A 27378-nucleotide genomic window follows, 5' to 3' on the forward strand; every position below is an offset into this window, starting at 1 on the left:
AAAAAAAAAAAAGAAAAACTAAGAGGGAGGGAAAAAATAAAGGTTAACTGAGATTTCAAACTTCACGCTGACTGATTCCAAGCCTGTGCTGGACACCTTACTCTCCACCTATCCAGCCATTTCTGTTGTTGTTGTGCCTTTGTTTGTTCATGCATCCGTTCATTCATGCTACAAACATCCCCTGAGTATTTCCTCTGTACAGGGAACTGAGCGAAACACAAGGAAGCATGAGAAAAGGTCCATCAGGAAGCTCATAGATGGGTTAAAGAAACTAAGAATCATGAGCAGGAAGTTTAGAAAAGTTATATTTCTTTCCAAAGGGCCACTCTGATCATGTTTATGATCCTCTTCAAAAGGCACCCTAAGGCTTCCCTTTGCCTGCAGGATGAAGTCCAAACAGCTTAGCCTGTCTTCTAATCCTTCTGTGATCTGGCTCCTGTCTCACCTCCTCTCAACCACATTCATTCAACAACATTTGTTAAGTATTAACCATGTGCCAGACTCTGTTCTAGAGTACTGGAATGCAATGTTGAGGGACAAAGGCTTGGGCCCTGCTCTCCTGGAGCTTACAAATATTAATCAAATTATCATATCAATACAGAAGTAGGCATTTCCTTAAGCTTTCCATGGTCCAGCCCCTCTAGATGCAGGGTCTCCCATCCCATCAGATGCTTCCAGCCCAGGAAGCCTACAGTGATGTAGTTCTTGTTGGATTCACTTGAAGATCAGCTGACCTCTTAACAATGTGACTTGTCCTACTCATCATGCAGAAATACCTACTTCTAAAGAGAGACTTTTTTTTTTTTTCTTGGTGCCATAAAATTTTTAAAATTTTGTTTCCAGATAGTTTTTCAACAGTTCTTGTGTACACTACCACACAGTGGCATGCCCTCCCTCCACAGGAGTCACTATGCTTAAAGTCAATTTCTTATTGTCCATCTCCCCTACTCAACTCTAAATTTCAAGAAGGCAGAGGTCTTGTCTAGTCTTGTTCACCAATGGAATCCAGCACTTAGCCCAGTGCTTGGCACACTGTTGACATTCAGAACATGTGCTGGTTACACTGAATCATCCTTAATGATCCCTAAAGCCTTAATTCAAAAACACACTGTGGCAGACATAGATTTTTACCACCACTCCCTCTTTTTTTTTTTTTTTTCCCAGGATAGGGAAACAGAGCCTGAAAGGAGAAGCAACTTTCCAAAGGCTGCAGAGAAAGTTGGTAGCTCAATTAAAGTCAGAACCAAAGAGAATCTGATGTCCAGAACTCCTGGGTACCACATCCATTCACAAACCTTGAGTCTGAAATGGTCAGGAAGTTATGGCCTCCGGGGAAAAAGAGTACATGACTGGAGGCAGGTACAGTCTCCCCAGCCTTTGCTGTATACGCATTCATCTCAGAGAGAGTCACTGAGAGGACTGTTCCAGAGCTAGAGGAGCCCATCTGCATGGGAGAAACCCTAGCCTGCCCTCAAACCAGGCCTCTGAGAAAAAGATTCAATCACTCCCTCTAACCCAAACTCTCCAAAACACTATTTCCTATTATGTCTCGAAAACCAAATTTAACCCACCCGCGTCTCGAGATTAGATCTGTGAGCTCACAAAGGCTCAGTCACTCAATTAAGAGGAGGGAAAATCTTATCCTCTCCAAACAAAGTGAAATGTGACATAACCCAGTTGCTAGGATTATGTCTCATTCAGGAAGAAGGAGAGGAGCAGAGAGAGAATGGGTGGGTATGTCATTACAGGAATTTTCCAGGGGAATTTGAATGGTGTGGCCCTCCAAACTTCAATGTTCCAGTCCCCAAAACAATGCTGAAGGCAAGGTCCTGGCTTTAGGAGAGGCATAAAGGTGAAGAAGCCTCTTCTCCCCTTGCCCTGGATCTCTGGGTAGTCTCCAGTTGCATTCTGATTCCTCCCTGGATGCCTGGCCTGGTATCAATGATGAGCCTAAGCCCAGAGAATCCTATAGGCAGGTGCCAGTTTCCAAAACCTACTTGATTAGGTTAATGCAGAGTGTGGGAAAATTCCTCTTAAGGAATAATCCTTTCCTCCTCCGGGTCTTAATTTGCACATGCTTAGAATGAAAGTTGACAGACGTTGACTTGGATAATATCTAAAGTCCCCCAACAATGATGGTCTATGATCAGTAGTTAAAAGATACTCTGGCATACCAGAAAGGGCAGGGACTCTGATAGACCTTGATCAAATACCAGTTCTGCATTGGAAAAGTGATTTCACCTGACTGAGCACCAGTTTTCCCTTCTTATAAAAAGGACTAACAATTTATAGTTTACAGAATTGCTGTAAGGATTTGAGAAAGTATATCTGATGTCCTAAGCAGAGTGTCTGCATACAGACATATGCAGTAAATGGTAGTAAGCATTCTGAGAAGGTCTTTGGGCTTTGGCTAATGAATGACTGATTTTAAGAACAAGACCTTTAAGATAAAATCTTGACAGAAACTTTGAGTTTAGAAAGAAGCCATGTTCTCAAGTTAAAGATTCTGCTATCAAAAGCAACTGCTTGTCTCCTAGAGGCCACTAATTCACAGCTGGTGAAACCTGATTTCCAAAAACCAACTGGTCATGTTAAAAAGCAATACAGTTACAGAACATCTAGATCTGAGGCCAGCTTTGGAAGGAATCATTCTTTCCATGTGGAGGGTTATTATGTCTTGGGTATGGATTCAAGGGTAGAAAAACTGGGATAACTTCTGCTGGGTACCAAGCCACGTAATTAATTTTAGGCCATCCACATTACCATGCCCAGGTTTCAGTTTTCTCTCATATATAGTAGGATAATGATATAAGTTTCTAGAGTTGCTGAAAGGATTGACTGTGATAAGCCCAAGCCCTTGCAGTGTAGCTGGTTGGCAACAAGAGCAGGAGTCCTTAATAGCTGAGACCCAACTGTACCTCTTACTAGCTATGTGTCCTTGGTTAAATCACTTTCCCTCTCTGAGTCTCCATTTTCATATCGGGAAAAGGAGTCCAAGGATACTCTATGTTGTAGGACTATTGTAAGCAATTGATGAGACAATGTATGAAAGGGGGTTTATAAAGTAGAAGGATTACTCAAAAGCAAGACTTGTTCATGTCTACGCCCAGGCCCTTCTAGAGAATATTCTAGCATCTCCCTCTTATTCTTCCAGTCTTAAAGTGATTGTACTTCCATGTAGACAAGAATTTCAAGGTCCCGGGTTCATCTCTGCCCTGTGAAAAGGTTACCAGTATTTTTTCTTGCCATTTAGAGTGACCGAGGGGAAATTGGCCAGACTGTTGTCATAGGTCCAGAGTCTTACTACAAAACTGAAACTCCACCCAGAAACCTGAGTCAATTAAAGAATGAGGCACTGGGCATAAACCATGCCAAAACTATCCACCCTCTGCTTTCCAGGATCCCAAATGACCCTGGTCATTGAAAAGCCATCCCTCTTACCCAGAGGGAAATTTCAGCTCTGCTTAAGATGAATTTAATGCCCAGCATTAGTTCTTAAAACGCAAACAGGCCCTTCCAAAACTGTGACCTTCTGTTCAAAGACTTGCTTTTGTTTGGTTGTATCTTGTAAAACACTTTAGCAGCAAATTTAGGACTTATAAAATAGAGTCGATTGACAGCCTCGGGAACTGAAAGTCTCTGTTTATTCATTGAGTAGAGACAGTGACAGCGGTAGCAACAGATGAGATGGTGTCTATGCCAGAATTTCTAGAGGAAAGATATCTCCGAACCCAGAATTGTAATAGGTCCTGGAGTGGGAATCAGGAAAGGCTTCGTGGAGAAGATAGAGCCAGTTATAACTGCAGTAGGCTTTAGAACAATGATGGGTAAAAACTGGACACCACTGGACCTTGGGTATATTAGCATCTCAGAACATGAGTGGCCTCATCGGTAAAATGTAATGATACACTTCCTGCTTCATTTTTACTACTGAACAGTATTATGCCACAGGGCTCAATAAATGATATTCTTCTCTGACATCTCACACTGATTTTTTTTTTAATTGAGGAATAGCATTTATATACAATAAAATGCACAGATTTTAAGTACATAACTCAATGTTTTTGAAAAACGGCTGGGTTCTCTGGCATCACTCTGGCATCTAGGAAACACAGACCTACAAGGAAACTTATACATGAACTGGTACAACATTTTTTTCTTTTTCTTTCATTGGGAAAACTGAGGTCTAGAGAATTGACTTGGGGAGGTGGATGTGGGGAAGGTCATATAATTCTACGGTGATCAAAATGATCCCCCAAAATACCAAAGATCTATTCAGTGCTAAGTATGTCCCGGAAGATAACTCTCCCCACAAAATGCTTCATTATCAACCATATTGAAAGAGGTGCAGACACATGGAGCCTTTTAACCATAGGTCAACATACCTGTTACAGTAAGAAAGATGGGAAGAATGAAAAAAAGAAAAAAATACAGTCCAATATTCCTCATGAAAATAAATACAAACAGCTTCAGCAAAGTACTATCAAAGCAAATCCAGCAGAACCTACAAAGGATAATTCATAATCACCACATTGGGAAATAACCTAAATGTCTTTCAACTGATGAATGGATGAAAAACAGAATCTTGCTCAGCAAATAAAAGAAATCAACTACTGATACATACAACGTGGATAAATCTCAGATGCATTATGGTTAGTGAAAGAAGAAATACTCAAGGCTATATACCGTGTGATTCTATTTATATGACCTTCTGGAAAAGACAAAATTATAGGAACAGAAAACAGATCACTGACTGTCAGGATGGGGAGAAAAGACGACTACAGAAGCACAGCACAGAGGAATTCTGGGGGGTGATAGAACAGTTCTGTGTCTTGATTATGCCATTGGTTACACAACAGTGGGCATTTCTGTTGAACCTTGTAGAAGTCTCTACCAAAAGGCATACGTTTTACTACATGTAAATAATACCCCAATAAAAAAGAGAATTAAAAAAAAAAAGAGAAAGATGGGAAGAATGAAAAAATGCTGAAGGGAGGAACAGATTGTAGTTGAAGATGTATAACTTCTGAAAGCACCAAGCATATTGAATAGACAGTTAACAGAAACTCCATAAATAATCATTGAATGAATGAGTGAATGAATGAATGAATGAATGTATCATCTGCAGACAGCTGCATCAACTTGGACCACAAACATTTATTTCAATGTTTGGAACAGTGTCCCTTAGTTCCACATGCACACATTGCTGAGGAATCCAGTGTCTCTCTCGAGGTTAACCCCTCTGCCTTTGAATTGTGAAAGAATTCTAGATGTTTTCTCAGTCAAGTCCCCCCAGTGCCTTATGGCAAGGTCTCCAGTGGTGCCTCTTTCCTTCTTTGCCTGTAATCCCTGCCACTGCCACGTGACATCACTTCGGAAAACAGGAGTTCTGTATGCCGGGTCGTGGTGAAGGGAGAGGCATTAGAAAGTTGCCTTACACAGACCACAACCATTCTCCAAGGGAAGACAACTCCACTTCCTCGGCCACAAGAGACCCAGGCTCAGGCTCCCAAGCATACAGCTCCTTAGATTATGTTTCATTCCTCATCCCCAGGCCATGCCCACTGTGCCAAGGTGCCTGTGCCTTGGCTTTGAGCCCGATACACCAATCAGACTTCTTCCTCCCAAATGTTGAGACACCCTCCATGTGGGGATGATCTTAACCCACCTGAGAGTCTCTAGACTTTACCAGGGAAAGCGATTGGATCTTCCACCCATTTGTTTCCAGCGGCAACTCATTTTTTTTTTTAATAAATTTATTTATTTATTTATTTTTATTTTTGGCTGCGTTGGGTCTTCACTGCTGCATGCGGGCTTTCTCTAGCTGCGGTGAGCAGAGGCTACTCTCCGTTGCGGTGCGCGGGCTTCTCATTGCGGTGGCTTCTCTTGTTGCAGAGCACGGGCTCTAGGTGCATGGGCTTCAGTAGTTGTGGCACGTGGGCTCAGTAGTTGTGGCTCGCGGGTTCTAGAGCGCAGGCTCAGTAGTTGTGGTGCACGGGCTTAGTTGCTCCGCAGCATGTGGGATCTTCCTGGACTGGGGCTCGAACCCATGTCCCCTGCATTGGCAGGCGGATTCTTAACCACTGCACCATGACAGAAGTCCCAGCAACTCAATTTAAAATCAAATTTTCATAGCTTCTCCTCTTGAGCTCTGCATATCAAATGTCATTGAGAGGGTAGTCTTCTTCAGGCCACCAAATGCCCTCATCAAATCCTTCCCCCAGTGCAATTAAAGGTTACCTACCAACCTTACCTTTATATTTATATCTAAGAGAGGCCATTCACAAGAACCTTCTCAGACAAAAAAACCTCAGCTCCAAGCTAACTTGCTGTCTCTAGATATAAAAACTGCTGCCATCTTTTTAAATGGAAGCTTCCCTTAAGAACAAGAGAAATGATAATAATAATAACAATAATAACGATGATGATGATGATCTACAACTCCAACAATATGAATGAATCTCACAATATGGTGAGCAAAAGAACTCAGGATGCAACAGAATGAATTTGTACATTTTTTTTCTTTTACATATAGCTTAAAAAGCAGGCAAAATTAATCTATATTAATAGAAGTCAGGATAGTGATTTACCCTTGAGGGAGGGTCTATGCCTGAATGGGAGCACAGAGCGGACGTCTGGGAGGCTGGCAAAGTCCTGTTTCTTGATTTGGGTATTGGTTTCAGGGCTGTGTTCACTTTGTGAAAATTCGTCAAGATATACATTTATGATTAGTGTAATTGTGTGTATGAATGCTACATTTCCAAGGAAATTTCGAAAAACAAAGGCACTCTGCCAAAAATGAATAAAAGAATAGAGGATAGTATATTTCTTTAATACTCTAGAGGCTCGAAATCATAAACCTTAAAGATAGAAAGGCCTCAGAGGTGATCCATTTCAGCCACCTCATTTCAGAGGTGGGGAAAATGAAGCCCACAGAGGAGAGTGCCAAGATCACACAGGGACTCAGTGTCACATCAGGTCTCCCGCAACCCAGCCCTTCCTAATGTTGCTTTCCTTCTTCAGATGATAAAGAGGAGACGCAGGTGAAGTCTAAAGATAAGCCATGAATCTGGGTATCCAGATAGAAAAATTTTCAGACGTCGATTAGTATCTGCCTTGCAAATGGCCTTGGCAGCTGAGACAAGACAGATGTGGCCACACAAATATGCTGCCCATGACACATGGGTTGGAAGAGTGAGGCAGAGGCAGCTCTAAAGGAACAAAAGGAGAACATGTCTGCCTGGAATGCACTGGGAATGAGGATTCCAAAGAGGTCATCCAGGGAGAAGCTGTGCCTGAACCCCAGAGAAGGCTGGGTACATTTACTCACATTCCAAACATTTGTGCTTTTGCAAGGGAGATAAAAGGGAATCTGCTTCCCTGCCTGGAGGCATGATCCATGGGTTTCCCAGGCACTGGGTGTGGGCCGCTCTGGAAGCCATGATGCAGTGTTTGATGGATGAAGGCTGAGGACAGTCACTAGGCCACACATTAATAAAAAGGATCAAACTGCCCTGGTTGGTGGAATGGGACGCTAATGCCATTCTCCATGTGGACATCAAAGGCAGAGAATGTCTGGAGGGAGCTAACCTGCTTTATATCTTTACCTTGATCCCACTTGTCCAAATTAGAGCCTCTGTTCTGTTGCCCAGACCCTATGCAAGCCAAGACTGGAGGGGCTCACCCTATACTGCAACCACCATGATACCTCACCTGCATCTAGGCCATTCTTAACTGAGAATGAGAAGGTGTATTCTAATCACAACTTAGCCCCTTCCATCACTTTCTGCTGCCCAGAGAAGGGAGTCCAAATATCTTCGCCTGACCTTCATGGCACTCACCCACTTGACCACAAACCCCAGTGCCTCTCACACTATGTTCCTCCAGGCACCTTTCTTTTCTGTCGTCATGTCTTTCTTTTTTGGTTTATGCTCTTTTCTCTGAATTGCCTCTTACTCATCTCTGTTATTGAAACTCTTCTCATCCTTCTAGGCTGATGTCAAGGCCACTTTCTTCATGAAGGCCTCCTTGATTACCAGTTCCCCAACCCAAACTATTTTTTCTTACATTGTAAGTTGTTGTATATATTTAGTCATATTTCATGTTTATTCTATAATCATACAATTGTCTATTTTTCATTTCTCTCTCCCTAGATGTAGTGCTCCAAAAGAGAAGGGATAGTATTTATCATGTTCCGCATTGGTTTCCAATATGCTTGAAATGTGTAGCTGTTCAATATACACATTTTCTGAATGAGTATATAAGACCATCCTTGAGGTCACCACACACTCCTAGTCTCTGATTTCAGCCTCAACTGCAGTGGACAGTTTCAGTGTGAGTTCAGACTCACTTTGTCCTGCTCCAATAACTTCCACCTTGAGATACGCCAGGTGTGTCTTTCTGCTTTCTGGCCTGAGACCTTCCTTGATGCCATGGGAGTCCTCAGTTCAAAAGGGTAAGCACAGCCCAGACAGAAGTGAAAGGAACGAAAATCTTCAAACATCATGGGCAGGGAGCCAGAGCAGACATACGCCAGCTTTGCATCCTCAGGCAGCAATTCTGAGAGGTATCTGTCTCCTTCTCAGGAGGCACCAGTGGAATCAAGCCCATACCACTCAGTAATTACCTGTGAACACACCCTTGTATTGGTTTTCTCTTCTTCTGGTGTCACTGCCCAAGCTGCCTCACAACTGTTTCCTGTGTGTTCCTATCAAGTAAGCCATTTGCTCCCAATCCTTGCTCAGGCTTTTTAGGTTAACCAAAATGAAAAACAAAACAAAACAAAACAAAAACAGGATGAATAGATGTCCTCTACTTTGACTTACAGTTAGATAACCCAATTAACCATTTCTAACATTTCTCCAGTGTCTGGAACCAACTTTTCACCTGGTAGATAGTCCATAATTGTGTGTCAGCTAGAAATGAATTTTAAAATATGAGCCACTAGTATCAACTTAGCATGCAGAGGAAAATCCCACTTATAAACTAGATAATCATCAAGACAGGTGTGTCCATGTAGCTATCTTTAGGTGACAAACATTAGGAGAATCCAATCTCACTGACATTTGATTGTGCTGTCACTTTAGATTCAGCCAGTTGAGTCTACTCACTGCATCTCAGTTTCCTCACCCCCTGCCTCCTTATGCTACAGGCCCGGCACTCCCCTGAGATGCTCAGCCACTGCAGAAGAGCCAGATGTGATCTTCCGTAGGTGTGATTCATCACGCACCTGATGACAGCACATCTGCACCGATGTGTGAAACATGGGGACCTGTAGCCCCAACCCAGGATATGACCCAAGTGACTCAGAGTTTAAGTTTCCTCATGATTTCTCCCATGAAAACAGTGCCTAGCCCCTCCTACACACCCCCAATCAAAAACACACCTCTTAAAAATTGTGTTTCTTTTAAATTAGATAATCCTCTCCATTTTTTCATTTAAAAAACTTGTTTTTAGTTCTTCCCCCTTCAGGGATTCCTTGGAAGCTATCAAGAGTAGGGACAAAGAGTAGGGACAAAGAGTTGGGTTCAAATCCTAACACTGTCTCTTGACAACTATATGTGCCTTGGCAAGTGACTCTGCCCCCTGAACCTCGGTTTTCCAAGCTGTCAAATAAAGATAATAATAACTACTTTTCAGAATAACTCTGATGATTAAATATTATAAAGACACCTGGTATATAAATGCTCAATAAACGTTGGTTCTCTTCCCTTTCCCTTTAATTAGCTGTACACTTTCCATAGTGCCTACGAAGTTCTAACACGGAGCAGGTGCTTAACAAATGCTACCCCTCTTGCTTCATCCTCGCTCTCTTTATATTGGATAACTTTCTGCTTCTTCACTCATAGTGGTTTTAACTGCCTGGTTTCATGAGCTCTGATAATAGCATAATTTATATTTTCGGTGCTAGGGATATAGCATGGATTGAGACAGTCGAGGTCCTCACCCTTGTAAAGCTTACATTCAAGAGCAGGGGAATCAAAAATAAATGGGCAAAAACATAAATAAATGAGATTTCAGAAAATGATAAGTGATGTGAGAGCAGTAATACTGGGGGATGTGACAGGAGTGACAGAGGAGCAACCTTACATTTGGGTGTGGTCAGGGAGACCTCTAAGTGAAGATGACAATGGGATGAAGAAACCAATTGCTATGAAGGTGCTAACAATCCAAACAACTAGGGGCAGGAAATTCTAGGAAGAGGGAAGTAGATGTAAAGCTTGATGTGCCTGAGGATGAGAAAGAAGATGAGTGTTGACTTCTGCCCTTACACATTAGGTTAGTCATCAGCTTCCTAAAAGCCAACTCAAGAAGGGAAAGAGTTTCAGTTGTATTGTTCTCTTTTCCAAATATAAATGAAATATATATCAAGGATGGTTATATAAAGGAATTTATGTTCTTGCCTACAAGAATGTATGGTCTCTGTCTTTTCTGGCCTTTGAAAATGGTATGCTCCTTTCTTGGAGGTTTTCTGTCCGGACCTCAGACACCCCCAAAAGATGACTGCTGCCTGGGGTCTGAAATAATAAGTGAGTGAACCCAAATCCATAGGTATTGTGATCCAACTCTTTGGCACCTGTATGGTCAGTGTTGAGGGCAGTAATTATTCCAGGATTCTTGTTATGTCCTCTAGGTTTACAGAATTAAATCATGAACTTTGAATGACCTCAGTCAAGTCAATTCTCCTCTCCAAGTCTTATTCATCATCTGTAATGATTGAGTAAGAGGTGAAGGGTGGGTGGTGGACACTGGGTAGAGGTTTATCTGTGATCTCCTATGGTTCCTTCCAGATTTCCTGTGATTCTAAAAGGCTCTTTGGAATCATGGAGGGAATACTCCCAGGGAATTCTTATGTGTTGGAAAGCTCTCCTACATCACTGATGTCAGCTGTGCCTGAGGCTTTTAAATGGGTCAACAGTCTCCAAACACAAGCTGGAGAGAAACCTGGAAATTATGGATTAAAGGACAATTACAATAGGGCCCATAATAACTCCCTTAAAAGCCCATCTTCATTGTTGGTTAATAACCAAATTCCTTCTTTCCAGGGTACTCCACCCTCACCTTCTCCCACGGGGATGGGTGAGGCCGGATCAGGGCAGGCTAATTTAGTTCTTCCTGGGGAGTTTGGGGTCAGGTGAACACAACTCCTTGATCTCATCTCACATGGCTCCAGGGATGTACCCAGAATCTCTCCCTTGGGAGACAGGACAGGATGACTCAGGAAGAGGGAATTCAATCACAGGAAGTTTATGAAGAGTGGAAATGGGATTGGTGGCCAAATCCAAGCCCGGATACTCCTAAGGGCCCATGGTATGGGAACCAATGCTGGGCTGGGGGCCAGGAGATCCTGCCTAGGTGCTAGTCTGAACTTACCAGGAGACTGAGAGGAAGTTCCTTGACTTCTGAAGTTCAGCTTCTTCATCTGAATTGAGGAGATTGGCTTAACTGATCTGTAAGGATCTTGTTAAGTATGATATTTTAGGATTCTAGAAAGCTTATGATGCAGTGGGCTACTTCTGTGCCTCAGTTTCTGCTTTTGTGAAAATTAGAATAACAATAGTAACTTCATCATAAAATTATTTTGAAGATTAAATGAGTTTACCACAGCGTCTCTACTTCGTTCATTTAGTGTATTCCTTTAATGGTTACCCACTAGGCTTCTACTGCAAACCATACTCTGTACTAGGTGAGAATGAGCAAATGAATTCAGTGATCAACTACAGGGATACCTTCACAGAGCTAGAAGTCTTGTGGGGAACATAGTAAAATTCAAAAACTAAAGTAATTTTAATAAGACATTTCTGTTATGATTTGACAATCAGCTCGAACCCCATCCATGTATGGCAAATAGCAGGCAAAAACATTCCAAGAAGTGGCGAATACAAAACTCTCAAGGGAAGAGAGTTCTCTGTCCCTGGCCTAAGTTACAGATGACACATTCGAATATCCACAGGGGCAAAGCAGAGAACACAAATTAATGTAGCAGGTTGAATGTCAGACAACCTGGAAGAAGGGGATTATGGCAAACTAGAGTGTACATGCATTCTCTAAAGGGGGCAGCTCAACTCTCCTGTCTACTGTTGCCATGTGGGAATGTGAGCCCAATATTAACAAAAACTACCCTTTTTCAGCAGAAGCCAGGAATCCAGATTTTTATGTAAAAATCTTGCAGATTTCAAATGATGACAACATACTCAAATATTAAAAAAGAACGCTATGTAGCCACTGGTTTGCTACCTAGTTTAAGGCAAATTATTTCAGATAAGTAGGAGCATTATGAATGTTTTCAAAGATGGTAAGAACAAAGGAAAGAGGATGAGTGATTATTGTATATCTTCGATGCACCAAGCATCTCACACACATCATATATCATTCCATTGGTTGCTCACAACGATACTGAGAAATATTGATGTTTAGTACTGATTTTTTTTTTTTCTTAGGAAAGTCACATATGGGGAATGTGTTTTGGGAAACACTGGTATAGACAGATAAGAATGGCAGTATGAGGAAGACTGAATATAGGGACAAGACTAGAAGCAGGGGAGCCTGGTGAGGAAGTTATATTGGAATTATCTAGAGTGGTCTTAGTGGGGAAGAAAACAAAGACAGAGTCGAGGCATAATGGAAAAGTAATTAACTAAGATTTTTTTTCAAGTCAGTCAGTAATGTCTTAGAAGGAAAATCTACTTCTCTCCCACCTCCCCATGTCAGGTGGAAGATGGAGAGACCTTACAGGTGTACCCCTTTTCTTCCATTCTCTTTTCACCTTAGGGCTATCTCTTTGATGCCTCTTCTCAGTTCCATGTTGGCCATCTCTCCAGGTGGGCAACAGAAGCTGAGTCTTAGTCCTACGGACCGGGCCACCTGGTCTAACCCCTACTGCCACACAGAATCCTTTCTTAGGGCAATAAAGTTCTGTAGAAAAAGACCATTCAGCCATTCTTTTTGCTCCCCCAATCCAGGGGCTCCTTGCCTCTGGCTAGTATACACTGCCAGTGAGAAGAATGTGGATTTTTAAACAGTCAGGAGACCCAAATTCAATTCCTGACTCCGCTCTTCTTAGAAGTTTGACCTTCAACTATCAACTTCACAAGACTTATCTTCAACTCCCTCACCTGTAAATGGAGGTAATAATTCCCCGCCACTTGGAAGGAATAATTTGCAGATAAACTAATTTGCGGATAAAATGAGATATTGGATTCAATTCATCTTCCATAGAGCAGCCAGGGTGATGAAACTTTCACTCTTTAGCATGCGTTAAACAACTCCCTGTAATTTCACCCCTGCTATAGTCTCTTCTCTTTTATTTCTGCCACTCAAAATTTAAACTTGAGTACACAACCCTTTTATACTTTAAGGTCACTGTACATGCTTTTCCCTCTACCTGGAATACTCTCCATCCTCATGTACCTCTCAACCTTCACTTCATCTCTTTCTTCCTGCTCACACTTCAGGTCCTTATTGGGTGCCTCCTATATGCCTGGCATTTTACTAGGCACTGGGCTAGAGTCATGAAAAAGATGAACATAACTCCACTTCAGAGGAGCTAGTATTCTAACGAGAAAGGAAAATGCTCAACCTTTCTTCCCCCCAAATCAAAATGCATTCGTCATAATTATAGTAAGTGCTACAAGAAGAGTATTAAATGCTAAAAGTTCACATAATTAAAGAAAGGGCCAAATATAATCTGAAGATTCTGGTAAGTGACATTTAAGCTGAGACCTGAGTGTATAGACCTAAGTGGGAAAGAAAATCAGTGCTATCAAGAGCAGATAGGAGACTGGAGAAGTAGGCAAGAACAGTTATTCATAACCTTAAAGGCCATGTCAACATTTTTTTTCCATTTAGTTAGAAGAGTTATGGAAAGCTCTTAAAGGGTATAAATTAGGAAAATGATACTTATAAATCAGATATTCATCAAATATTTATTGAGTGTTTATGATATGCCAGGCACTGTTCTAGGCACTGGATAGGATCCAAAGCTGCATTTTGAAGGGTAACTCTGGCTTTAGAATTGATAACTGAAAGGGATAAAAAGTGGCTAATATGAAGACTAATTAGAAAGTCATTGCAGGCTTCCCTGGTGGCGCAGTGGTTGAGAATCTGCCTGCCAATGCAGGGGACACGGGTTCCAGCCCTGGTCTGGGAGGATCCCACATGCCGCGGAGCAACTAGGCCCGTGAGTCACAACTACTGAGCCTGCGCATCTGGAGCCTGTGCTCCGCAACAAGAGAGGCCACGATAGTGAGAGGCCCGCGCACCACGATGAAGAGTGGCCCCCGCTTGCCGCAACTGGAGAAAGCCCTCGCACAGAAATGAAGACCCAACACAGCCAAAAATGAATAAATAAATAAATAAATTTTTAAAAAATGTCCCCATTCCTCTACCTTTAAAAAAAAAAAAAAAAAAAAAAAGAAAGTCATTGCAAGAGATGATGGGTGGTTTAGACCATGCAATGAGAATAGAAACAAAGGAATAGATTCAAGAGATAATGTTGTATGTCAATTATATTTCAATAAAACTGGGGAAAAAAGATAATGGAGATCAAAGCAAAACAACTTGGTTGTAAATTGAATATGAGGATGAACTAGAGAAAAGAGTTAAACCTTGGGATTTTGCTTCAAGGAACTGAATTTATAGTGGTACCAGTTTAGAGAGAGAGTAATGAGCACGTAGACAGGAGCACACTAGTGGGGAGATGCTAACAAGTTCAGTTTTGTATGTGTTGGGTTTGAATTGCTTGTGAGACATCAAGTTGCAGATGCTTCTAGTCAGCTGGATATGAACAGACAGTTCAGAAGAATAAGGTGGAAACACAAATGTAAGAGCAATGATTATACTGATCATAACTATGGGAGTGGATGTTAGCCCAGAGAGAGTTTAAATTGAAAAACGAAGATAAAAGACCAAGGTCTAAGCTGCTCTAGGATTTAAAGAGCAGATGGGGAGGACCCAGTCTGCAAGGGAGGCTGAGGTGGAGTCCGAGAGGCGGGTGTAAAACCAGGAGGGAGAGCATGGTGTCAAAGAAACCAAAAAAAGCAAAGGTTTCAGAAGAGAATGATGAATCCTGTAGAATGCTTGAAGACATCAAGTAAGTCTATGGCCCAAAAAAAAAAAAAAAAAAAAGTCATTGGATGTAATGACATGGAGGTTACGGATGTTTGTGGAGAAAAATGTTTCAGTAAACTTGGAGGTAGCAGGAGACAGAGTGGAGGGAGTTAAGGAACCAGTGGAAAGTGAAGAAATGGAGTCAGCCACTGCAGACTCTACTTTCAAAAGTGTGTTTATAAAGAAGAGAAGTGAGATAGTTATGAGAGTGTAAGATGGAATGCTTTTTTTTTTTTTAAAGAAAAACATATGAGCACATTTAAACAATGGTAAAAGTAATCTACTAAAGAAGGAGAGATTGGAAGCATAGAATATAGAGGGATAATTGATATGTCAAATTTCCTAGAAATTTAGTAGGGTACAGGAAACAGTGCAATAGAAGGATTAACTTTATAGAGGAAGAAGGGCACCTCCTACATTGCTACAGGAGGGAAGGGAAAGAATATGCAGAAAGAAGCATACAGATTTAAAATAGTTAAGGAGGGAAGTTTACCTACTCCCTATACTATTTTCTCTGAAAATGAGGACCCAAGATTATTTGCTGAGAGAGGGGTAAGAATAAGGTGCCATGAATTGAAGCCTGGTGAAAGAGAAAGTAAATTGATAGGAGAAGTCTAGTAGGATTGCCAGGTAGCATGAAGAGCCCGGTTGACATTGGTGACTGTTGATATATTTGTGCCAAATATTCTCAACTGTGTGCTTCTCACTAGCTGTTTGATGTATGTATTAGCAGAGGAGAGGATGGAGCGCTGCTGCGTGCATCCAGTGTAGGGGTTTGGCCAAGCAGGGCAACGGAAGAACAGAAAGGCAAGAGAGATCAGGAGGTGGTTGAGAACAGTGATTAAAATATGAGCCATGAACTCTACCACGGTGTCTCAGTCCTTCCGGGTTGCTACAACAAAATACCATAGATGGGTAGCTTATAAGCAACAGAAATGTATTTCTCACAGTTCTGGAGGCTGGAAAGTCCAAGATCAAGACATCAATAGGCTTTGGGTCCACTTCCTATTAGATGGCCTTCTTCTCACTTTAACTTCACAAGGTAGAAGACTGAGGGACTTCTCTGGGGTGTCTTTTAAAAGGGCACTGATCCAATTCATGAAGACCTGCCCTCATGACCTTATCACTGACCAAGTGCCCCACCTGTTAATACCATCACCTTGGGGGTTAGGATTTCAACATATGAATTTTAGGGGGACATAAACATTCAGTCCATTTCACATGGATAGGGAGATGACTAAAAAATAGTTGGAACTGATAGACGGAGATAGAGCAGTGATACCTAGGAACAGGGAATCATATTGAGTTAAAAGACAGATATGGTAGGGGTGAGAGATAAAAAACAAACAGGATAAAAGAGAGTGGGATATTGGAGCTAATGATTTTGATGGGACATCATCACATGAGGACAACTCCAGGGTGTGAACTAGGAGTGGGTGGCTGAGCTGGACCGGAAGAGAGTTCACTGGAGATGAGCAGGCTAAGGAAGTGAGAGACTGGGTGGTAGGGCTCGGAACCCAGGAGGACCTGAACACATCTACTGTGATGACAAGAGCATAGATGGAGAGAAAACTCAAAACCAGCAGCTTTGATACTTGGAACATCAGTTGCAGTTGAAGCAAGAAGATGAAGGCTGGATTCTATTTAGCTTTATCTTTTGGGGAATGACTGCATTTCAGGGTCATAAGGAAGGACAGATTTAATCCTGACAAAGTCTTTGGATGGGAGGTAGGCACCTACCTACCATAATTCTTCCCTGGCCTAGAAGGAGGTTCTGGAGAGTACAGAGGGAAAGCTAGCTTTTCTTCTCTTGGCATCTATAATGGGCAGCTGCTACGAAGGTCAAGCATGGTGACAGGTGGCAGCAGGGAGAAAGGGAAACCTCAAGAGCAGTCTTTTCAGCCAGAGGGTGAGCTCCACGTGGGGAGGCTGATAGTCTTAAGTGAGGTTTGACCAGTATGATTAATTACTGGGACCAGAATTTTGAACAATTGCCTCACTTCCTCTGCATAGCCTTTACCGATGCCACTAGACTGAGTTAGAAACCTCTAATCTGTGCTCTTACAGTGTATGAATTGTTTCATCACCTACCATGCTTTAGGGTAATTTCTTGCTAAACTGTATTTATCTCCTAGTAGACTTATAAACTCCTCAAGGGCAGGATTCATGCCTTCCTTGCTCCTATTCCATGCCCAGCACACCCTGCAGTGTCTGGACCACAGTAAGAGCTCCATACACAGGAATGAAACAAACAAGCGTGCTTTGTGAACTGTTAAAAAAACAAAATAAAACAAAACACTCGGTGATATAAAAGGCAGGTTGGGTGGCATGGGGGAATGGAGAGAATTAAGACCCTCCAAGTACCTTTTCCCTTTGGAGGCCCTTGACTTTAGAAACCTCTCACCCAAAGAGCAGCTGGAGTGACAGAAACATTTTCTGAGGACCTGAGATCAGTTCCAGATGTTTGCAGGCATGTCAGTTTGTACCTCACCCTGTAAAACATATTTCCTTCACCCCCCTCCACTCTAGCTGAGGGAGTGGGGCCCAGTCTCCAATGACATCACCTCCCTCAAGTTGGTCCAGGGCAGGCAGACAGCAGGCGGGTGAGGGCTCTTCTAGCTTCTCAGACAAAGAGTAGGGCTCAGCCATGGCCTGCACTGCTTGAGGAGCTATGAGTAATTTCCACGGAATTTCATAAACAGCTCCGATGTAATCACTCCATCACAGCCGCTGCTGCCACCATCCTCTCAGCTACTGGGGGATGTGAGACCTTGCTGTCCTTTGCTTTAAGTTATTCCCCACACAAACCCACCTCCATAACTGCTCCCCTTCACTTGAGAAGGTCATCGGTCTAAGGTCTAAGATGGGATGGTGTGTGTGCAGGGAGAGGGTGTGGGCGGTGTCCTTTCAGTCGTAGATTAGACTTAATGGAAACAGGGAGGGAAGGTTTAGAGAATTTCGTTGGGGATGGAGAGAGGTGTCTTCTGACCCTTCAGGATATTATTCTTGACCCAGATCTAGATGAATCTAGATGAGCAGCTCATGCCTAAGCAGCTCGAAGAGATAAAGACAGGAAAAGATAGACTGAGACATAGGCAGAAGGTGGCACGAAGTAAAAAAGGAAAAAGAGGAGACAGAGAGAAAGATGTCAAGAGGGACACACATAGAGGAAAAGAAGGAAGGGAGGAAGGAGAGAGCGAGGATAGAGAAAGGAAGACACAGAGATAAGAACTGAGAGTTGGCGGGAGGGGAGCCTGGTGCTGATAAGCTGGGGAGCAGCCCATCAGGCTCCCAAATGCCAGGACAGAAGGGGGCACTGACCGGTTCCAGATGTTGCTGCCTTTCGTAAGGAGATGTGGGGGATGGTAGAGAGGGCCCGCTGCCTCGTGCGGGGTCCGACAGAGCCAGCTGGCCTTTCAGTCCTGAACCAAAACCCAAAGCGAAGCTGGGAATCCCATGGGGAGAGGGAGAAGTCTCTGATTTTTAAAAGGTTAAAAAATATTCCAGCAGCTGACCAAAGAAACTTCAGGGGAGTGTGGTAGGAGGTTATGACGTTGGGTGAGACCCTTCCACTTCTTGTCTTTCCTTTTCTGATCCTTGCAATGAGGGAGTTGGACTCACTGCTAAGGTCCTGCTACTCTAAAGTTTTGGGATTCTCAGAAGCTGGCATGTATGACAAAGAAGCAATGAGTCTGGAGAGCTACATTCTCTAGAAGAGCCCCCCAGCTGCCATCATATGTCTAGATACTCCATCCTGCCCAGACACACAGATACCCTGTATCCCCTAATCTCCATTTGCTTCTTGGTTTATTCTCAACAAGAACAAAGCACACCAGAGGTAATATCACTGGTGGAAAGATATTTGGACTTGGCAGGGAGAGCAGGTAAAGAAACCAGAGCCCCCATTCTAGCACTGACTCTCCCACTAGCTCATGTGTGTAACCTCGGGACAATCCCCCCTCCCGCCTTCCTCAGCCTTTTTCTCCGTAGGTCAAACATGGTATTTGGATTCATTAAATTTGCTTGTGCCTCACCCCGCCTTCTTATTCCCACCCCCCTGCATCTAGCCCTGCCCAAGAGGCTGAAACCCATGCCAATTGCTCTGATGAGGCCACGGGGGAGAACCAGACGTCTGTTTTTAATATCGATGACAGATTAGCGTGCGGGGAATTCAGCCACCCCCCCAAAACAAGCCCTGTCTCTGCTCAAAACAACTGGAACAGGAGGCTAGTTATGCTTGGCTTTCCCAATAGAGTCCCAGGACCGACAGAGCAATGGCTTCTCCGAAGGAAACAAAGAGGGCGCCAAACCCAGGGGTGGGGGACAGGAGAAGGAGATAGGGAGGGAGAGTACGCATTTCAACAGCTAGTTCAAAAGGGTGTTGAACAGATGGCAGTCATAAAGCATGTGTGTGTGAGAGAGAGAGAATATGTGTATGCATGTATATCTGTGCACACGCATGCGTGAGCTTGTGAATAAATAAACAATTACAGCACTGCACTCGGCTGCCAGCAAAAATCCAGAGATCAAAGAAAAAGCCCTCATTTCCTTATTCTGGCCTCACCTGGCCAAATGTGTGAGCAATCCTAACTCTCTAACAAAACAAGTCTTAAACCTTATTTTATTGTTTGTTTTCTTCCTAACATTGAATTTTCCTTTTTCTTTTTTTAATTCATGGAAATTAGAAGCAACTAGCATTTATCAGTACTTACCATGTCTCAAGAACTATGCTACATTTGACTCTCAAAGTAGCTAATGAAATAGGTGTTATTTTCCCCATTCCACAGATAGGGAAACTGAGACCCAGAAAGGATGTCGACTGGCCCTAGATTTCTCATGGAGAAGTGGTAGAAACTGAAAGCAGAAGCCAGGTTTTTTTGGGGAAAAAAAAAATAGCCCACGCTCCTTAATTAGGCTGGTAACCTCTAAGATAAAGTTCAGTCAAGTTGACTGAAATTTTCAAATTTGGTACAAGTTTACTTTTGAGATTGTTGAGACATAGTAAAAGTGGCAAGGAGGCAAAGAGATGAGGTTTCTGCTTCAGATATCCACTGCCAATCATCTACAGCATCAATTAATCATAACACATTTTAGAAGGCTTACTATGTACTCAGCTAGTCTCTAGAACTACATAAGACCTCATAAGACCACACAGTACTCAAAGAATTAACATCAGAGTTGAAAAGTTAAAACATGTATATGCCTACCCACATATAATTCAATTCAGTGAACACTGAACGCCTATGTACGTCAGGCACTGTGGAAGGATACCAAATTATAAAGACATAAGAGTCATTATCCTGCTTCTTTAAAGACAATTGTCCACTGAAAAATTCAAGAATTGGATGGTGGAGAGAATTAAAGTCAAGTAGCACAAGAAAGAATTAGAAGAACCTGTAAAGATGGTGGCAGATATGTCATTATCTTCAAACTTCTGAATGGCAGCAGGAAGAAGAAGGGGTAATATCTCTGTGGGGTGTCCCCAGACCATGTAACTAAAAAGAAGTTTTATCTCTATCAAAAAAAAGGAACTCTTGGATCAGAACACTGGTTCCTAGACAATCAGAAGAAGAATCTTGGATTTCCATTTCTGGACTAGATGGAGAAACAGAGACTAGATTTATTTACCCTACTACCTGAAACATTAAGGATTTTTTAAAAAGAAAATAACATAAAACAAGTTTTCAAACTGGAAATCTGGCAACAGAGGACAGAGATCTTGAAATATGGAAAACAAATTCTGTGAGCCCTAAAATTTCTGCAGCTTCCTGCCTTTAGAGAGTTTCTAGGTCACTGCAGGGAGATGCCTGGAAGATTCCCTAAATTGAGAAGGCAGAGTTCTTAGTCCAGGGAGATGAAAGTGACTAGAGTTTATAGGATAGAGTAATGGAGAGGAGAGAGCTGTACAGAGAGAAAATTGAAGAGATCTGTGTAGGGTCCCCTTTCAATACTCAGCAAAGTACTGGTTAATGGATGTATGTAAGGAGCCTACCAACCCAAGAGGATTAGACAGAACAATGCCCATTGCTCATACAGGGGCCAGAAATAGTGCCTATTCCTCCCAGTCACACTGGAAAATCTCATAATTCATGGGTCATTGTGTAGAACACACTGAAGGGTCTTGCCTCAGTAGTTGGGAATAATTAGCCCTAGACTAAACACTGCTCTGGTTCCATCTAACAAATCTTAAAAGTAAGACCCAAAAGAATCAAACTGTCTCCAAATAACTTAACTGTGGCCCAGAATAGAGTTCAAAAATATTTATAGGAATACAAAAGTATCCAGAACCCAACAAGGCAAATATCACAATGTCTGGCATTTAATCAAAAATTACCTGGCATGCAAAGAAGAAGGAAATTCAACACATAATGAGGAGAGAAATCAATCCATTTAAACTGACCAAGAACTGATACAGATGTTAGAATTAGGAAACAAGGACATCAAAACCATTATTATAACTCTATTCCATACTCAAAAATGTTATGACTATATATGCCATATACTAGCCAGATCAAATTGAACTTCCTGGGACTTCCTTGGTGGCACAGTGGTTAAGAATCCACCTGCTAATGCAGGGGACACGGGGTTGAGCCCTGGTCCGGGAAGATCCCACATGCTGTGAGGAGCAACTAAGCCCGTGCACCACAACTACTGAGCCTGAGCTCTAGAGCCCACGAGTCACAAGTACTTTAGCCCACGTGCCACAATTACTAAAGCCCATGTGCTCAGAGCCTGTGCTCCGCAACAAGAGAAGCCACTGCAATGAGAAGCCCGCTCACCACAATGAAGAGTAGCCCCCGCTCAATGCAACTAGAGAAAGCCCACGTGCAGCAATGAAGGCCCAATGCAGCCAAAAATAAATAAATTAATTAATTTAAAATAAATGTTTAAAAAAACAAATTGAACCTCCTAAGATGAAAATTACAATGTCTAGACTTCCCTGGTGGCGCAGTGGTTAAGAATCCTCCTGCCAATGTGCCAATGCAGGACAGAGTTTCGATCCCTGGTCCAGGAAGATCCCAAATGCCCCAGAGCAACTAAGCCCATGTGCCACAACTACTGAGCCTGCACTCTAGAGCCCGCGAGCCACAACTACTGAGCCCACGTGCCACAACTACTGAAGCCCATGCTCCTAGACCCTGTGCTCCGCAACAAGAGAAGCCACCGCAATGAGAAGCCCGCGCACCGCAACAAAGAGTAGCCCCTACTCGACACAACTAGAAAAAGCCCACACACAGCAATAAAGACCCAAAGCAACCAAAAATAAATAAATAAATAAATAGAAAATTACAATGTCTGAGTTAAAAAAAAAATCACTGCATAGATTAACAGTAGATTAGATATTGCAGAAGGCAATGAAGACATAGCACTAGAAACTATCCCAAAGGAAACAAGCAAAAAGAAATAATTTTAAAAAATGAAAAGAGCATCAGTGAGATAAAGAACAATTTCAAGTGGCTGAATACACATATTTTTAGAGTCACTGAAGGAGAAAAAAGATGGAGAGAGAGAAAAATAATGGCCCCCAATTTTCTAGATGGGCTAAAATGGTAAACCCATAGATCCAAGAAGCTTAATAAACCTCAAACACAATAAATTGCTAATGTAAGCAAGACACAGGAGCAACATCTTTAAATTACTAAAAGAAAAATATGCCAATCTAGAATACTGTACCCAGCCATAATAGCTTACAAAAGCAAAAGCAGAAAGAATTCATCATTAACAAACCTGAAATATAAGAAATAATAAAATATATCCTTCAGGCAGAAAGATAATGAAATCAGATGAAAATATGGATGTATGTAAAAGAATGAAGAACACCAAAAATGTAAGTACATGAGTAAACAATAAAACTATTAATTAAATATACTTAAAGGATAATTACTCTTTTAGAAAAATAACAATGAATTATGAAACTTATGTATATGAGTAAAATGTATGACAATACAGCATAAAGACTTGGAGGAAAGAAATAAAAGTATACTATATAAGGTTCTTTTACTGCATATGAAGTGTTATAATGGCACTTGAGGGCACACTGTGATATGTTAAATATGAATATATAAACCCTGAAGTAATCACTAAACTAACAAAAGAGTTATAATAAATCAACAAAAGAAATAAAATGGAATAATTAATACACTCAATCTAAAAGAAGATAGAAAAAGAGAAGGAAACAAAGAAAAGTGGAACAATAGAAAACAAACAGCACAATGATAAACTTAAACCTAACCACAACAATATCATATTAAACATAAATGGTCTAAGCACCCCAAGGTAAAGATAACAATGTCAGCTTGGATTAGGAAAAAAAAAAAAGAAGAAAAAGAAAAGAATAAAGACCTAAATGCATGCTGTCTACAAGAAACCCATATTAAATATAAAGGCACAAGTATGGGCTTCCCTGGTGGCGCAGTGGTTGAGAATCTGCCTGCCAATGCAGGGGACACGGGTTCAAGCCCTGGTCTGGGAAGATCCCACATGCCGCGGAGCAACTGGGCCCGTGAGCCACAATTACTGAGCCTGCGCGTCTGGAGCCTGTGCTCCGCAATAACAGAGACCGCGAGAGTGAGAGGCCTGCGCACTGCGATGAAGAGTGGCCCTCGCTTGCCACAAGTAGAGAAAGCCCTTGCACAGAAACGAAGACCCAACACAGCCATTAAAAAAAAAAAAAAAAAAAAAAAGGCACAAGTAATATAAGAGTAAAAAAATAAAAAATGGTAAATCATTCTAACACTAATCAGAAGAAAGCTGAGAAAGTTATATTAATATCAGAAAAAAGTAGATTTTGGAGCAAAAAATGTAACATGGATACAGACAACCATTTCACAATGATAAAGGGATTGATTCATCAAGAGGATATAAAAATTATAAATGTTTATTCATTTAATAACAGAGCTTCAAAATGCATAAAGTAAAAACTGATAGAACTATAAGGAGAAACAGATATATCCACAATCATCATCAGAGGTTTCAGTACCATTCTTTCAAGTATTGATACAACAAGAAGACAGAAAATCAGAAAGGATTTAGAAGACTTGAACAACACAATCAACCAATTTGATCTAACTAGCATTCATAGAAAAACTCATCCATAAATAGAAGAAAATACATGATTTTAAACTGGACACTGAAAACAATGATAGACCATATCCTGTGCCATAAAACCAGTCTTAATAAATTTAAAATGATCCAGCAACCCCACTCCTGGGCATATATCCAGAGAAAATCATAATTCAAGAAGATACATGCACCTCAATGTTCATTGCAGCACTGTTTACAATAGCCAAGACATGGAAGCAATCTAAATGTCCATCGACTGAGGAATGGATAAAGAAGATGTGGTACATATATACAATGGAATATTACTCAGCCATTAAAAAGAATGAAATAATGCATTTGCAGCAACATGAATGGACCTGGAGATTATCATACTAAGTGAAGTAAGTCAGACAGAGAAAGACAAATATCATATGATATCACTTATATGTGGAATCTAAAAAAAAAATTATACAAATGAACTTATTTACAAAACAGAAACAGATTCACAGAGTTAGAGAACAAACTTAGGGTTATGGGGGAAGGGTCAGGGGGAGGGATAGATTAGGAGTTTGGAATTGACATATACACACTGCTATATTTAAAATAGATAATAGGCCCTACTGTACAGCACAGGGAACCCTGCTCAATATTCTGTAATAACCTAAATGGAAAAAGAACTTGAAAATATGTATAACTGAATCACTTTGCTGTACACCTGAAACTAACACAACTTTGTTAATCAACTATACTCCAATATAAAATAAAAATTTTTTAAAATAAAATGATTAAAGTCATAAAAAGTGTATACTCTGATATAGTGGAATCAAATTAAAATTCAATGACAGAAAGTTATCTGAAAAATCCCCAAATATTTGGAAATTAAGTAACATGCATCTAAAGAATCCATGGGTCAAAGAAGAAAACAAAAGGGAAATTAAAAGATATTTTGAACTGAATGAAAATGAAAACACAATTTATCAAAAATCTGTGGTAAGCCACTAAAGCAGTAATTAGGGAAAATACTTGTCTTACAAGAAAAATCTCAAATCAACAACTTCAGCTACCACATTAAAAATCTAGAAAAAAGAGGAACAAACTAAACCTAAAATAAGCCAAAGAAAAGAAATAACAAAGGTCAGAGCAGAAATCAATGAAATGGAAAATAGCAAAAATAGGTGAAATCAAAGCGGATCCTTTGAGAAGATAAATAAATTACACAACCTTCTTTCCAGATTGATCAGAAAAAAAAGAGAGAGATGACAGAAATTACCGATATGAAGAATGAGAAATGATATCACTATAAATTCCATAAATATTAAAAAAATAATAACAGAATATCACAATTTTTTGCCAGTAAATTTTATAACTTACACGAAATGGATAAATTCTTTGAAATACACAAGGTACCAAAATCACTTAAGAAGAAATTCATAACCTGAATAGCCCTACATCTATCAGAGAATTAAGTTAGTAATTAAAACCTTCTTACAAGAAAAGCTCCAAGCCCAGATTATTTCACTTGTGAATTCTACCAAACAATTTTTTTAAAATACATTACTAATTCTACCCAAACTCTTTCAGAAAACTAAAAAGGAGAAAATATTTTGCAATTTATTTTGAGAGGCCAGAATTATCCTGACCGCAAAACAGACACAAGCATTACCAGAAAACTACTGATCAAAATACCTGACAAATAAGGATGCAAAAATCTAAACAAAATTTTGACACAATAAATCCAACAATATATAAAAAAAAGATAGTGCATCATGACCATGTGGGATTAATTTATTCCAGGAATACAAGGTGTTTTTTTTTAATCCTTTGAAAACGCATCAATATAATTTACCGCATTAACAAACTAAGAAACATAAACTATGATCGTTTCAATGGACACAGAGAATTCAACATTCATAATAAATAAAGATACAAGCACTGTGCTGGGAGTAGGACAGACTGGCTGTGGAACTTTGGGAAGGTCACAGACCCCTCTGGGATTCACTACTTGAGCTATAAAAATGCACCTGGTAATCATTCAGAGACTAATGTTAGCAACGTGGCGGCATAAGAATTTTCAGCACTTGTCTCTCCCCCACCCCCCAACGCCCCCATCACCCCTCTAACAACCTCCATGAAAAAATCAATTTGAACCAATCCGAGTAATGGCATTGTGGGGACAATTTGAACCGAAAAATCAATTTGAACAGCTGTCCGTGCACAGAAATACTTCACAAGAACTAAGGTTTCTAGGTGAGGGATCATTGCACCTGGGTGAAGCACAAAAATAAGAAAAGATGCTTCGAGGAGGTTAGGAAAGATAGATTCTCATTACTCTTACAACCTCTCCCCCAAGCCTGAGCAGCCCAGTGCAGAGAGAGAAACCGTCCCTGTGGAAGGAAAGAGAAAAGTGAGACCAACTTCACTTTGCACTCCAGAGCCAGCTCCCATGGCTGTAGGTGGCTCCCAGAAGACCTCTGTGTGAATCCAGGACTCTGGCTCATCCCAGCAACTGCTGTCTCCAGGGGCCCCAGCAGCTTCCATGGCACCAGGCTCCCAGTGGGCTCCCACGAACCCAGGTCTCCAAGCCACCCTGGCACCTGCCAGCTCCGAAGGCCCCCAGGTGATCTACCCTTGAACCCGGGTTTCCGGCTGGGCCCAGCACTAGGCCAACTACCACAAGCTCACGCTTTTGACCCACCCTGGAACCAGGCTGGCTCCCAGGCTCCTGACACTCCAGCACTCCAGGCCTGCCCTCATGGCCCAGCCTCAAGGCCAGCTCCCACAGACCCAGGCTCCCTGCCTGCCCTAAGCCAGACCAGCCCTGCAGACCCACCTCCAGGATGTCACAGCCTCCTGTATACTCTTTAAGTATACTTAAAGCACTCCTTAAGATCCACTTTCCGCATCTTCTCCTGCATGTCTGAATAATTTCCAAATCCTCTTCCCCAGCATGAAAGACAACTATCTCAGTACATCTCACTAGAAAAGGCAATTCCTTGAATTTCTTTATCTCAGTCCCAGAGATAATATATTTACAGATCAAGGTCTTCAAAAATGTAACCTGTAGGCCTTCCCAAGTAGAAACGGTCAAATCCTTTTTTGAATTAACTAACACTTTAATATATGACTTTGTGGATCCAACTTAGAGAATCAGAAATTCCCTACAAGTACAATTTGCTACCTTCCCCTGCAGAAAATCATACCAAAAAGCACACAGGTATGGGAACTAGG

The 27378-nt window shown here is 41.4% G+C and overlaps 1 protein-coding gene across 2 annotated transcripts in view; it reads right to left on the reverse strand.

Moving 5' to 3' along the window:
* Window positions 1–27378, reverse strand: part of ASTN2 (astrotactin 2) — a 902613-nt gene that overhangs the window by 128239 nt on the left and 746996 nt on the right. The gene's annotated exons all lie outside the window — the stretch shown is intronic.

The sequence above is a fragment of the Balaenoptera musculus genome, chromosome 6 (assembly GCF_009873245.2).
Source record: "Balaenoptera musculus isolate JJ_BM4_2016_0621 chromosome 6, mBalMus1.pri.v3, whole genome shotgun sequence".
Lineage (NCBI taxonomy): Eukaryota > Metazoa > Chordata > Mammalia > Artiodactyla > Balaenopteridae > Balaenoptera > Balaenoptera musculus.